The 14,038-nt window shown below is 47.4% G+C and overlaps 1 protein-coding gene across 2 annotated transcripts in view; it reads right to left on the reverse strand.

The window, feature by feature from the left end:
* cspg4ba (chondroitin sulfate proteoglycan 4ba) overlaps positions 1-14,038 on the reverse strand; it is a 177,102-nt gene that overhangs the window by 132,744 nt on the left and 30,320 nt on the right. The window lies entirely within an intron of this gene.

Consider the following 14,038-nt stretch of genomic DNA (forward strand, 5'->3'; position numbering starts at 1 on the left):
TCACCTTCTCGGGGAAACTAGGTTATGTATGCATGCCAATGCTGTAATGATGTACTGTAACACCAGACCTGTATATATCTTACCTGTAAACATAGAAATATAGAAAATAGGTGGATTGTAGGCCATTCGGCCTTCGAGCCTGCACCACCTTTCAATAAGATCATGGCTGATCATTCTCTCAGTACCCCTTTCCTGCTTTCTCTCCATACCCCTTGATCCCCTTAGCCGTAAGGGCCATATCTAACTCCCTCTTGAATATATCCAATGAACTGGCATCAACAACTCTCTGCGGCAGAGAACTCCACAGGTTAACAACTCTGAGTGAAGAAGTTTCTTCTCATCTCAGTCCTAAAGTGCCTACCCCTTATCCTAAAGACTGTGTCCCCTGGTTCTGGACTTCCCCAACATCGGGAACATTCTACCCGCATCTAACCTGTCCCGTCCCGTCAGAACCTTATATGTTTCTGAGATTCCCACTCATCCTTCTAAACTCCAATGTATAAAGGCACAGTTGATCCAGTCTCTCCTCATATGTCAGTTCAGCCATCCCGGGAATCAGTCTGGTGAACCTTCGCTGCGCTCCCTCAATAGCAAGAACATCCCTCCTCAGATTAGGAGACCAAATCTGAACAAAATATTCCAGGTGAGGCCTCACCAAGGCCCTGTACAACTGCAGTAAGACCTCCCTGCTCCTGTACTCAAATCCCCTAGCTATGAAGACCAACATACCATTTGCCTTCTTCACCATCTGCTGTACCTGTATGCCAACTTTCAATGACTGATGAACCATGACACCCAGGTCTCATTGCACCTCCCCTTTTCCTAATCTGCCGCCATTCAGATAATATTCTGTCTTCGTTTTTGCCCCCAAAGTGGATAACCTCACATTTATCCACATTATACTGCATCTGCCATGCATTTGCCCACTCACCTAATCTGTCCAAGTCATCCTGCAGTCTCTTAGCGTCCCCCTCACAGCTCACACCGCCACCCAGTTTAGTGTTATCTGCAAACTTGGGGACATTACACTCAATTCCTTCATCCAAATCATTAATGTATATTGTAAAGAGCTGGGGTCCCAGCACTGAGCCCTGCGGCACTCCACTAGTCACTGCCTGCCATTCTGAAAAGGACCCGTTTATCCCGACTCTCTGCTTCCTGTCTGCCAACCAGTTCTCTATCCATGTCAGTATATTACCCCCAATACCATGTGCTTTGATTTTGCACAACAATCTCTTGTGTGGGACCTTGTCAATAGCCTTTTGAAAGTCCAAATACACCACATCCACTGGTTCTCCCTTGTCTACTCTACTAGTTACATCCTCAAAAAATTCCAGAAGATTTGTCAAGCATGATTTCCCCTTCATAAATCCATGCTGACTTGGACCGATCCTGTCACTGCTTTCCAAATGCACTGCTATTTCATCCTTAATAATTGATTCCAACATTTTTCCCACTACTGATGTCTATAATTACCCGCTTTCTCTCTCCCTCCCTTTTTAAAAAGTGGTGTTACATTAGCTACCCTCCAGTCCATAGGAACTGATCCAGAGTCCATAGACTGTTGGAAAATGATCACCAATGCATCCACTATTTCTAGGACCACTTCCTTAAGTACTCTGGGATGCAGACTATCAGGACCTGGGGATTTATCGGACTTCAATCCCATCAATTTCTCGAACACAATTTTCCACCTAATAAGGATATCCTTCAGTTCCTCCTCCTCACTAGACCCTTGGTCCCCTAGTACTTCCGGAAGGTTATTTGTGTCTTCCTTCGTGAAGGCAGAACCATTGTATTTGTTCAATTGGTCTGCCATTTCTTTGTTCCCCATTATAAATTCACCTGAATCTGACTGCAAGGGACCTAAGTTTGTCTTCACTAATCTTTTTCTCTTCAGATATCTATAGAAGCTTTTGCAGTCAGTTTTTATGTTCCCGGCAAGCTTCTTCTCATACTCTATTTTCCCTCTCTTAATTAAACCCTTTGTCCTCCTCTGCTGAATTCTAAATTTCTCCCAGTCCTCAGGTTTGCTGCTTTATCTGCCCAATTTATATGCCTCTTCCTTGGATTTAACACTCTCCTTAATTTCCCTTGTTCGCCACGGTTGAGCCACCTTCCCAGTTTTATTTTTACTCCAGACAGGGATGTACAATTGCTGAAGTTCATCCATGTGATCTTTAAATGTTTGCCATTGCCTATCCACCACCAACCCTTTAAGTATCCAGAGGATGCTGCTGCTGGAGACCTAAAGGTCACCTGTACACTGCAGGTAACCCAGTATAAAAGGGAGCTCACCTCTTGGTGTCTTCACTCTAGGAACTACAATAAAGGACTACAGTTTGTACAGTTCAAGTGCCATACCCCTGCCTCGTGGAGTCATTAACAAAGTGCCTACATACACAATAACTGGCGACGAGGTCACGAATTCCAGGCACATCATGTCTAATCTCAGCAACTTCCAACAATTCACCAATGGAGAAGATTGGGACACCTTCGTGGAAAGGTTAAAACACTTCTTCATCGTCAACGACCTGGATGGGGACTCATCGGCCACACTGGCGAACAAGCTTAGTAGTTGTGGGTCCACCATCCACGGCCTCATCAGGGACCTGCTAGCCCCAGCAAAGACAACAACCAAGAGCTATGGGGAGCTCGTAACCTTAATACAAGAGCAAATGAAACCCAAAGAAAGCATCCTCACAGCCAGGCACCGGCTTTACACTCATCGGCACCCCAAAGGCCAAGAAATTGCTAAGTATGCTGCAGATTTAAGAAGGTTGGTTGCACGTGTGATTTTGGCGACCACCTCGCAGAAGCACTAAGGGACATTTTTGTTATTGGGATTGGTCATGAGGGCCTCCTCCACAAACTGTTCTCTGCGGACATCACAGTCACCCTGCAGAAGGCAATCAAAGTGAGCCAGGCCTTCATGATTTCGGTCTGCGACTCCAAACGAATGATGACCCACACCCAAGACTCTAAACCGACGAGCACAGTGAACAGAATGGCGACTTTCAAAGGCAGAAATGCTGCCCTGAGTCCCGCAACCCTGAGTCCGCCACATGGGGCCAACCGGCTAGCCCTGTGCTGTGGAGGAAACCACAGGGCCCACCAGTGCCACTACAAAGACTATACCTGCAAAGGCTCACCTTCAGAGAATGTGCAGAAAAAGCTTTACTCACCGCGTCGCTGAAGAGTTGGCTGATCACCTGGGCTCCGACACTGATGAAGACGAAGCTGCTCAACACCTGGAAGAGTACGGAATTTATACCTGCTCCACCGAGAGTACCCCATGGAAGATGGAAGTAAACATCAACGGAGATCCAGTTTCGTTGGAGATCGACACAGGGGTGAGTCAGTCTTTGATGAGCCAGATGACCTTCGAAAAACTTTGGAACAATCCCACCAAACGACCAAAGCTGTCTCCTATCCAGGCAAAGCTGCTCACCTACACCAAAGGCACCATCCCAGTCGTTGGCAGCGTGGACGTCCAGGTCTCCCAGGGCGGCGCGATGAACAAGCTCCCCTTGTGGATTGTTGCCGGCGATGATGCAAAGCTGCTGGGAAGAAGTTGGATGAAGCAGGTCCAATTTGGTCGGAGCGACGACGGCCTCCGGACCCTAGAGATCGACATCCCACGCAGCCCCAAACTTGGATCCATCGCAGCACTTGGAAATCTTACCATCCAGCTCGACTGCGTGGCAACGACTGCACAACACCGTGGCGAGATCACCCAACCCGAACGTCCAGACCTCGCCTTCCGGGCCATGGCAGGATTCCGAGGGAAGAAGATCGGTGAAAAAGGTGGATTCCTGATGTCTGTGGCCGAACCCAAGAAGAAAATATCACCACAGCCTACCCACGAGGAGAGCGAGAAGATGGCTGCCGCACCATGAGGCGAAGAAAATAAAATCAAAATGGCCGCGACCAGACCACGAGGGGCAGCGTTGGAGGAGCGACACGTGGCACCGAGCAATGAACCGGATTGGAAGACCCCCTTAAAGGAGACCAGTAACCCAAAGAAATTAAAGGGACAGTTTCGCTCTAGGCACAGCGATGCCAAGGACTTTAAAGTTAAAAGTGCAGTAAGCGAATGCAGGAATGTAAATGTAACGTTGAATTGTGATGCCGGATTAACTAATGAGAAAAATGTAATGAATGCTTGATGTTAGCATCAAGTTTGTGCTGTTAAATGATGATTCTAGAATTCTTAACATGACAAAATGTAACCCTGTATGGAGACACCAATACACAAGAAAGTGTTGGAAGTACTAAAAGTGATAATGTAAAGAGAGATAACTGTAGAATCGGCTATTTGTGATCGGAGCCAATGTGTCATGTATGCAGAAAGAAGACTGTTAAAGGACACCGGGTTCTACAGGTACAATGTAAATGCCAGAGGAATCCCCCTGTGGGAGACTCCCAGGTCCAGTGGGCTACCTGACCATGTAACCTGGACTTTTGGGACAAATGTGATGCCCCAGGAAGGGCTCACACACACCCAGTGCGAGCAGACCCACTGCAGGGACAGCGGTCAATGGGCAGCACAGCCACCACCACTGGCAACCTGCCCCAGATCAGCCCAACACCCCCTGGCCACCAGGGCCATGAGCGAGAGGCTAGTACCCTCCAGATTTCCTTGCAGACCCTGGGATGACCAGACTTACACCACCAATGGAGGACAAGGAGCCCACACAGTCCTGTGGCCCTGCCCACCACCACTTACCCATTCTGCAGTCATGTACGTTACCCATTGCACTGGCTCCACCACTGAGGAATCCTCGAACAGTGACACCCACATGGTCTGTGTGTGAGGGGGTGGGGGGTGGGGGGTGGGGGGGGGAATGAATGAGGCCAGCCTCAAGCACAGGGATCATACCTTGGCACCCACACAACCCTCACCACAACCTCCCACAGCCCACTACTGATCACCTCCCCATGTCATGGCAATAAGAACTTGGGAAAGGCTTAGGGGGAAGTGTTGTTATGTATGCATGCCAATGATGTAATGATGTACTGTAACACTAGACCTGTACATACCTTACCTGTATACCAGAGGGTGCTGCTGCTGGAGACCTAAGAGTCACCTGTACACTGCAGGTAACCCAGTATAAAAGGGAGCTCACCTCTTGATGTCCTCACTCTAGGAGCTGCAACAAAGGACTACAGTCTGTACAATTCAAGTGCCATACCCCTGCCTCGTGGGGTAATTAACAGAGTGCCTGCATACACTAAGCAATAAGAACTCGTCGATAAAGAGGGCAACGGCTGACTGCAGCGTGGGCAGGTACAGCAGGAGCGGTGAGGTCAGGGCGAAGGAGCGGCAAGAGTTCGTAGAGGGATGTGATCGGGGCACAGGAGAGGCAAGAGTTCGGGGCTCAGAAGAGGTGAGGGGCCAGGGGCAGCACGGGCCAATCCACACTGCAATATGTGTGCGCACTAGGTCCGTGCAGCAGAGTAGGTCTCCAGTCATCTTGGTTAATCCTTGCCACTGGACCAAGACCTAGCTCTGTCAAGCCCGTGTGGTGGCTGGTGTGCAACGGCCACCACACGTTTAAAAAAATCCACACACAGTCATCTTCCACCCTTCAAGATGTAGTTCGGGACCTGGAATATCATTGAAACACCTGTGAACACATCCCTTTTTGGCGTGGAAGCAAGTCATCCTCATTTTGAGGGACTGCCTATGATGATGACATACACAATCCGAGGGAATGGCAATAAATGGTGGCTTTGCTAGCGACACCCACATCCCAAGAATTAATATTTTATTATAAATGTAGAATTGACTCTGCATTTATATTGCTGAAACTGACTTCCTGCTAATAAAATCTTAACCATTTTAACATCCAAACAATTCATTCATTCTCAGGGCATCAGCAACCTTTTCCACCCAAAAGCTACAAAATTGGAAAGGTCAACATAGAGAATCATGACTTCCATTGTTAATCATTAACCCTGCTACACGTACCAATTACAGAAATTAGATCCATTGAGATTAACTTGGCCCATTTCATTGGGTAAAGAGTTATAAATCATTGAGAACAGATCAAATATACACCTAGACCAAAATTCTGCCCTCTTGAGCATCCCTGATTGTAACTGCTCAACCTTCGCTGGCAATGCCTTCAGCTGCTTGGGACCTAAGCTCTGGAACTCCCTCCCTAAACCTCCACCTCTCTATCCTCCTTTAAGATGCTCCTTGAAACCTACCTCTTTTACCAAGCTTTTGGTCATCTGCTGTAATTTCTTCTTCTGTGGCTCGGTCTCAAAGATTTTTTTGTCTTATAACACCTTGGGATATTTTACTACAAAGTTAAAGCACATGGGATTGGGGGTAGTGTGCTGACGTGGATTGAGAACTGGTTGGCAGACAGGAAGCAAAGAGTAGGAGTAAATGGGTACTTTTCAGAATGGCAGGCAGTGACTAGTGGGGTACCGCAAGGTTCAGTGCTGGGACCCCAACTATTTACAATATACATTAGTGATTTAGACAAAGGTATTGAATGTAATATCTCCAACTTTGCAGATGACACTAAGCTGGGTGGCAGTGTGAGCTGTGAGGAGGATGCTAAGAGGCTTGGACAGGTTAGGTAAATGGGCAAATGCATGGCAAATGCAGTATAATGTAGATTAATGTGAGGTTATCCATTTTGGTGGCATAAACAGGGAGGCAGAATTTTATCTGAATGGTGACAGATTAGGAAAAGGGGAGGTGCAATGAGACCTGGGTGTCATGGTACATCAGTCATTGAAAGCTGGCATGCAGGTACAGCAGGCGGTAAAGGCGGCAAGTGGCATGTTGGCCTTCATAGCGAGAGGATTTGAGTATAGGAGCAGGGAGATCTGTACAGGGCCTTGGTGAGGCCACACCTTGAATATTGTGTACAGTTTTGGTCTCCTAATCTGAGGAAGGACATTCTTGCTATTGGGGGAGTGCAGCGAAGGTTCACCAGACTGATTCCTGGGATGGCAGGACTGACATAAGAAAGACTGGATCGACTAGGCTTATATTCACAGGAATTTAGAAGAATGAGAGGACACTTAGAATATATAAAATTCTGATGGGATTGGACAGGTTAATGCAGGAAGAATCTTCGCGATGTTGGGGAAGTCCAGAACCAGGGGTCACAGTCTAAGGATAAGAGGTAAGCCATTTAGGACTGAGATGAGGAGAAACTTCTTCACTCAGAGAATTGTGAACCTGTGGAATTCTCTACCACAGAAAGTTGTTGAGGCCAATTCGTTAGATATATTCAAAAGGGAGTTAGATGTGGCCCTTACAGCTAAAGGGATCAGGGGATATGGAGAGAAAGCAGGAATGGGGTACTGAAGTTGTATGATCAGCCATGATCATATTGAATGGTGGTGCAGGCTTAAAGGGCCAAATGGCATACTCCTGCACCTATTTTCTATGTTTCTATGCCACCATACTGCCTTTGAAATTGATCGCAAGTTCGGGATTTTCGCATGCCGACCTTGCGATCTGTGAAGTTTCGACTAGACAGATCATCCGCTATGACTGTCAAATCCTCATTGCTGGCGAGAAGTTGGGCTAAATGTCCATCAACTGCGTAGTAATGATGTTGGAAAATGTTATGGCTGGTGCAAACAGGCAAAGGAGAGATCAGGAACTCGGGGGTGGGATACAGAGCCCAGGGGGCACAGTGGGGATGGGGAAGAACATGATTCAGTCTGGGGGGCGGGGGGGGGGAGGGTGTGTAAGAGTGAGAATTTAAGGACTGAGATGAGGAAACATTTCTTCATCAGAGGGTGGTGAATCTTTGGAATTCTGTGAAGGGCTGCGGAGGCTCAGTCGTTGAGTATATTCAAGACAGAGATCGATAGATTTTTGAATAGTAAGGGAATCAAGGGATGATAGGAATCGTGCAAAAAAGTGGAGTTGAGATAGACCATCAGCTATGATCTTATTGAATGGCAGAGCAGCTCATTGCCTGGCACTTGTATGGTGTCAATGTTATTTGCCACTTATCAGCCCAAGCCTGGAAGATGCCCAGGCCTTGCTGCATGCAGATGTGGACTGCTTCATAATCTGAGGACTTTGAAGAGTAGTTTATCTAACAGATGCATGTTCCATTTATAATTTAAAAACCAACAACTAAAAATAGCACCTGGTAATCTATCATTATAGCCTTCATGCTACACATCAGGAAGACAGAATTTAAACAATTTGAGGTTTAAAGGATTTTGTTTGATGTATGAAACAGACAGCACATTAAAACTTCTGATAACTGACTGGAGACAGTCGCAACAGGATTTTGTTTTTGTTTCAACAGATAAAGGGATCGGAGACTCGTGATCATCTAAAATAGTTGTTAAACCTATGTTTTTAATGGTATGTATAAATTTTAAGCAATTTAACCCAGCTGCCTGTCTATTAATTATTATTTATTTTTTTTAAATTCTGTCATACACAAACATAGAGCTATGAAGACCAAGTGATCTGTTCAATCATTAGCAACAGCACAACTGCAGCAAACCAACTTCAGTACAGGACACCAAGAAAAGAGCTACTCACATTGTCTTTATTAAAATGTTGCCAATCAACTCTTAACTAGTTCAGTTCAGGATGGTCACTTTTGGAAGTGGGTGTGAAACCATTGTTCCATCCAATCCTGTGGGTTTCCCGCCCAGCAAGTTAGGTTACAATTACACACAATGTGTCTTGCAACTAACTCCTGAGTTTTTGAAACCTCACTACAAAAGCAGACAACACATCTAATTTTGGTTTCCACAGATAATCTACTCCAAGAATGTCTCTTAATGATCCCTAGATTAAAAGGGCATGAATTAAGGTGTAATTTCTTACAGTAAATACTGGCAGACTTTGAATTATCAAGTACTGTATAACATAACACAGCTGCTTGCCCCACATAGCAGTTATCACTTTGAAACAGTTTGAGACTGGCTTAACAATGTTTTTTCTAGCTCCATATGACATTATATTGTACTGTACTTCTTGCAAGATCATGGAGCGATGTTTCGACGTGATTGGGGCCCAGGAGAGGCGTGAGTTCGGGGTCCAGAAGAGGCGTGGGAGGCCCAGGGGCAGCACGGGCCAGCCCACACTGCGATATGTGTGCGCACTAGGTCTGTGCAGCAGAGCTGGTCTCCAGTCGTCTTTGTTAACCCTTGCCACTGAACCATGACCAAGCTCTGTCAAGCCTGTGTGGTGGCTGGAGTGCAACGACCACCACACGTTAAAAAAATCCACACACAGGCATCTTCCACCCTTCAATATGCAGTTCAGGACCCAGAATATTAGGTCTTTCACTGAAACACCTGTGAACTCATCCCTTTTGGCGTGGAAGCAAGTCATCCTCAATTCAGGGGACTGCCTAAGAAGGAGAAGCAGCTTCTTGAAAGTACAAATGCAGAACTTTAACATGAATTTTTATGGGTGTTTTACTCTATAACCTTAGCACTGCTGCAACACTGAAGTTTTTGTAAAAATTTAGAATCAGGGTCCACCCTGTTACTGGAGAGAAATGATGCGGAGACTCCTTGGGGATAAGGTTCAACACTACATTGTGTGCAGCTGCAGCGAGGTGCAGTCAGGGTTTAATAGCGTGCTCATTGGACCCCTTGGACACTTATTATAGCTGCCAGCAGTTAATTGACATGTGTAGAAAGTGGGACTCAATACTGCCACAAGCGCTCTCTTTGAAAGGTGGTCAAAGCCCTGACAGCAAGCACCGCACTGAGTCAGGTGCGCTGCACTCATCCTGAAAATAAAGAATGCTGACAGAAATAGCTCATCTGCTAGGAAACAAAATAAATGAATAGCACTGCTGTTGTAGTGAAATGTATCTGTCGCTGTAACAGATCACTCTTCCGCAAACATATTCCAGTAGAGTCTACCCCCTTGAAGTTACAAATGACATCGTCTGACTGTGCACTACCCCTCTACATCCTTCTCGACCTCTCTGCAGCCTTTGGCATGGGTGACTACATCATCCTACACAAGCACCTCTTCTCCATTATCCAGTTGAGTGGGACTTCCTTTGCCTAGATCCACTCTTACCTACCTAGTCATAACCACAGATTATCCTGCAATGGCTCCTCTTCCAGCTCCACACCATTATCTCCGGAGCCCCCAAGTATCTATCCTTGACCCCTCTAATTACTCGTCTACATGCTGCCCTTCTTCAGCATCACCACTCTCTTGACCCCTCCACTGCCTCTGTGTTGTCAGACTGCACCAATGCTGAATGAGCCGCAATTTCCTCCAACTAAACGTTGGGAAGACCAAAGCCAATGGCCTACAAATTGGATAAGGCCCGAAAACAGGCGAGGGCATTGTCCAGAGCTATTTGCCTGAGCCCATTCAAAGTGGTGCAGGCAACACGCAAAATTCATGCTGCCTTCTCATTTACATAATTGCAGCGCTGATCTCAAAACTAAATATTCTGCTGATTGGCTTAATGCTTTACAGGAGGGTCAATATCGGGTGCAGTCTACTGGCCAATAAAGTTTGGCCTAGGCTGTCTGCACTACTTAAAGGGGAGATGTTTTGTTCCAGAAGCACCTCATTGTCAGTCAAAACAAAGTCAAGGCCCAACAGCTAATGGAAAGGGATAGACGATTTTCTGATGCGGCATTGGAGATCTTGGTCCTGGAAGTCAAAAGGTCAAAAGACGCCGTGACGTCCTCTACCCACAAGGTGGGAATGGGGGGGGGGCAGGAGGCCTTTAAGGATGACCACTAGAAGGATCTGGGAGGAGATCGCTCAAGCCGCCACTGCGATGAGTGTGGTCGCAAGGACGTGGATCCAGTGCCGCAAAAAGTTTAATGACCTCACATGAGTGGTCAAGGTGAGTGAATGTATCATCAAATGCCACATCCCATCATCTGCACCTCAAGCTCCATACACTGCTTAATGCACCACACCACTGTCACTCACCTACCAATAATTTCTATCAATCATCATTCATACCTCACACTCATACATAACACTCACATCTCACACCTTGCACACACTGCCAGCTGTTCAACCATGGCAGACACATCACCCAAACACAAACCACACTTACTGACACACTTCCCTTTCTCTTGCAGGCAGCACCAGCAGATAAGTGGAGGGCAAGCAAGAATCGGACACTCGTAGACAACAGCTTAGAAACTGGCACGCCGCATACTTTAGAGGGTAGTATGGAGGCAGGATCTGCACATGGTGAGTCACCGAGCATCAGTGGGCTGCAACAAGGTGGGTGGGGGTAGCTCGGGTGGCAGCTCCCCGGCAGGTGGGTTCACGCACGGGTTTTGCTGCACAGGATTCAGATGTGGACCTCATTGTGGTGGCCTTCAGAAGGGTGATTGGCATGTGCACAGAAATGCTTGGTGCAATGGAAAGTCCGCCAGAGAACCTTTTGTCAGTGTCAAGGAGCATGGAGGAGTTCGGTTCCAATATTGCACAAGATTTTGTGCAGAGCTTGGAGCCCATCGTTTCCAGGATACAAATGATGGACAACTCCACGAGACCCAAACACGATGCTGGGTGTGATGGGCAATCTTGCAGCTTCCACTGCAGCACAGGCGGAAATGACCCAATGTCTCAGTGCTGCACTGGAAGCGCAGACGACTCTCATGCAGTCTCAGCTTGCTGCCACGCAAGTTCAGACTGCTGCAATCGTGGTTGGGTTTACGATTGTCAAAAGGGCTTTGCAGGGTTTCACAACAGTTCAGCAATCTGTGCTCCAACAGGTGGCTAGGAATGTTGAGGCACCGCCCTGAGGAGTGACAGTGGCTCCGTGGAGCAAGAACCTGCTGTCCTCTCTCAGGGTGACAGCATTCCTACTCCCACGACTGCCACTCCGCCAGTGCCCTTGCCGTTGCCTGTCATCCAGCCAGCCCAGACTACTGCCGGTGGTGCAGTCAACAGCTGGGCCTTCTAGGTCCAGAGCTGCTTGAGGTAATCCTGCAAGGCCATCTGTAATCTCCCTCACTGAAAGTCAGCAGCGTTCCAGCAAGCATGATGCAGCCACTGATGGGAACACTGCATCAGAGCACTAGAGTAGGAAAAGGCACATGAAAGACAGAGACTAAGGAAATGCACAAGGGTGATTAGTTGATGTTTGGACTGTGTGTTTTGTGCCAGCTTTGTGCCCAGGAGGACGCTGTGATGTTCTTTGACAGAGGGATGGTGAGATGGGTAAGTGATAAGCAACGGGGATGAGGTGCTCACGGACAGCCCATTCCGAACGGGGATGTGATGTCTGCCTTCTCCCTCCTCTTGAGAAGGCGGAACCCGTGGTGGTAAAGGCTGCGCATTTCATGATGGCCAAGTTGTAGAGCATGTAGCAGACCGCCACAAAATAAGATAACTTCAGAGCGGTCAAGACAGCAGAACCATGCATTAGCACTCCGATGGTCTGCTCGATGACATTCCTCATGGCAGTCATTATATGAGTGCTGACCATGAGTGGTGGGATTGCAGAGTGGAGTCATCAGCCAGGTGCAGAGCAGATAGCTCTTGTCGCCGAGCAACCACCTTCAGGTTTGATGTGGTGGCTGGAAGATTGCTGGCACAGCGGACTAGCGCAGGATGAAGGCATCATGACTGCTGCCAGGATAGCGGGCATTGACATAGAGGATTCGCTGTGTGTAGTCACACACCAACTGCACATTAAGTGAGTGGTAGCCTTTGCGGTCACGGAAAATCTCAGGAGTGGTATACCGCGCCCGCAAAGCTATATATGTGTGCAGTTGATGGCACCCTGCACCATGAGGAAGCCCACTATCCTGGCAAGCCCACATGCAAGCTCATCTGAGAGATGTTAGCTATGTCTCCTGCTCCAGACTGGAAGGATCCGATGGCGAAACAGTTGAGGGCCACGGTGACATTGAGAGTCACTGGGAGAGATGTTGTTGCCATGCTCTGAGATGGCAGGTCTGGCTGCAGGAGATGGCAGAGTTCTGAAACCACCTCCTTGACCAGTTAGGTGAGTGGGCAAATACATGGCAGATGCGGTATAATGTGGATAAATGTGAGGTTATCCACTTTGGTGGTAAAAACAAGCGGGCTGATTATTATCCGAATGGTGACAGATTGGTAAAGGGGGAGGTGCAACGAGACCTGGGTGTCATGGTACATCAGTCATTGAAGGTTGGCATGCAGGTGCAGCAGGCGGTGAAGGCGGCAAATGGTATGTTGGCCTTCATAGCGAGAGGATTCGAGTATAGGAGCAGGGAGGTTTTACTGCAGTTGTAAAGGGCCTTGGTAAGACCACCACTTGAATATTGTGTTCAGTTTTGGTCTCCTAATCTGAGGAAGGACATTCTTGCTATTGAGGGAGTGCAGCGAAGGTTCACCAGACTGATTCCCGGGATGACAGGACTGACATATGAAGAAAAACTGGATCGACTAGGCTTGTATTCACTGGAATTTAGAAGAATGAAAAGGAATCTCATAGAAACATATAAAATTCTGACGGGATTGGACAGGTTAGATGCAGGAAGCATGTTCCCGATGTTGGGGAAGTCCAGAACCAGGGGTCACAGTCTAAGGATAAGGGGGTAAGCCATTTAGGACCGAGATGAGGAGAAACTTCTTCACTCAGAGAGTTGCTAACCTGTGGAATTCTTTCGCAGAGACTTGTTGATGCCAGTTCGTTAGATATATTCAAGAGGGAGTTGGATATGGCCCTTACGGCTAATGGGATCAAGGGGTATGGAGAGAAAGCAGGAAAGGGGTACTGAGGTGAATAATCAGCCATGATCTTATTGAATGGTGGTGCAGGCTCAAAGGGCCGAATGGCCTACTCCTGCACCTATTTTCTATGTTTCTATGTTATCAGAAGAATGCATTTGCCCACTCACCAGACCTGCAGTCTCTTAGCATCCTCTTCACAGCTCACATCACCATCCAGCTTAGTGTCATCTGCAAACTTGGAGATATTACACTCAATTCCTTCATCTAAATCATTGATGTATATTGTAAAGAGCTGGGGTCCCAGCACTGAGCCCTGCGGCACCCCACTAGTCACTGCCTGCCATTCTGAAAAGGACCCGTTTA

Source organism: Pristiophorus japonicus, chromosome 2 (genome assembly GCF_044704955.1).
Source record: "Pristiophorus japonicus isolate sPriJap1 chromosome 2, sPriJap1.hap1, whole genome shotgun sequence".
In the NCBI taxonomy this organism is placed as follows: Eukaryota; Metazoa; Chordata; class Chondrichthyes; family Pristiophoridae; genus Pristiophorus; species Pristiophorus japonicus.